A 1,429-nucleotide genomic window follows, 5' to 3' on the forward strand; every position below is an offset into this window, starting at 1 on the left:
TGTTCTAAGCAACACCCACGCTTGCCGTTGCTCTGAAACACTGCCATTTCAGCTTTTACTGATGCATCCAGTTTCTTGTCATCATTCTGTGATGGTAAGTTTCTTGGCACAGATAATACGGATGCAACAGACTGATGTATTGCAATTTCAAGTTGCTGTTCAAAGCTGTTGTCTGATGAAGAGCAAGCTGCAGCAATGGCGCCACCTTAATTATTTTCAACTATAACTCTGTTATTTCTTGATCGACTTTTACACGCTATATATGCGAGCTTGGCCATTCCCATTTACCTGGGAATTCCAGCAGTTTAATTCCCGGGAATGCAGAAATGAAAAATGTCCGAGAATCTCGGGAGCTCGGGAATGGATTCCCTAGCCCCAGCCAATGGTTGTCTATTTTTACACCAGTATATGAGAAAGTGCACCATTCCTGGAGGTACTACAATATCAGGTTGATGAGTGGAGTGGACAGAGCAAACCCCTATTCCATCTCCTTGTTCCAAACATCAACTTACATATATTGTCCCCAGTTAGGGGACGTATCAGATATCAAACTGATAAGAACAGATTTTTTTTTGCAAGGTTTTATTAATTAAAGGTTGAACAGGACAGGAACATGAAATACAATATGAAGTTCACAATCTAAACCCCACAAAACCTTTCATGTGCAAAACAAGAACAAATACAAAAGACAAATCATTCAGAAACAAACTCTTTCCATTGTTCTTTTGCTGCAGAAAAGATGCATTTGTCAATCTTACGTTTAACTTGAGTGTTGATCTCTTTGCAGACCCACCTCATAACCCACAGGACATTGTAGTTAGAATTATATTTAATCAGGACCCTGTGAGATTCCCAGATGCCCCACTTAGTTAGACTTATCAACAAGCAGTAAGGAAATCTAGAATGTCCTGTCAATTGTTAACTCCAGATCCATATAGCACGCACTCATAAGTATGCCAAGTGAGAGCAAGAAATTTAGGCCACATTGCAGAGAGCATACTCCAGATCTGAGTCTCGAAATCACATTCCCAAAACACGTTTTATAGTCTCGGAGGCTTAACAGCCATCTCTCGGGCAACTTGCCATTCTTGTGAGACTGTGTCTATAAAGTCTTTTGTGGACTAAGACTCATCCCCACACTAGAAGCCAATTAAGATCCATTAGGTGGTTGTCGAGGCCTTTTGGTTGAATAGTCTTCCAAATGTGTTTATCCAGTCAAGGTGGTCCCGTGGTATCTGTAGTGATCATTTTAACCGAAGTATATAAGTATGTGATTTCAACAAATTTCTTTTTTAGAAAAGGAAGGATATCTCTGTTTGAGGTGCATAGTGGTAAGAAGGTGGAAGAATCTCAACCTTTGGAGTCAAATTTGACCATGTTAAATTTTAGTCTCATCACCCAGGAGAACCATAACAACAACAACAACATT

At 39.9% G+C, this 1,429-nt stretch overlaps 1 pseudogene; it reads right to left on the reverse strand.

The window, feature by feature from the left end:
* Positions 1-411: 411 nt before the first annotated feature.
* LOC114645055 (uncharacterized) lies at positions 412-583 on the reverse strand (annotated as a pseudogene).
* Between the last annotated feature and the right edge of the window lie 846 nt (positions 584-1,429).

Source organism: Erpetoichthys calabaricus, chromosome 1 (genome assembly GCF_900747795.2).
Source record: "Erpetoichthys calabaricus chromosome 1, fErpCal1.3, whole genome shotgun sequence".
NCBI classification, from domain to species: Eukaryota; Metazoa; Chordata; class Cladistia; order Polypteriformes; family Polypteridae; genus Erpetoichthys; species Erpetoichthys calabaricus.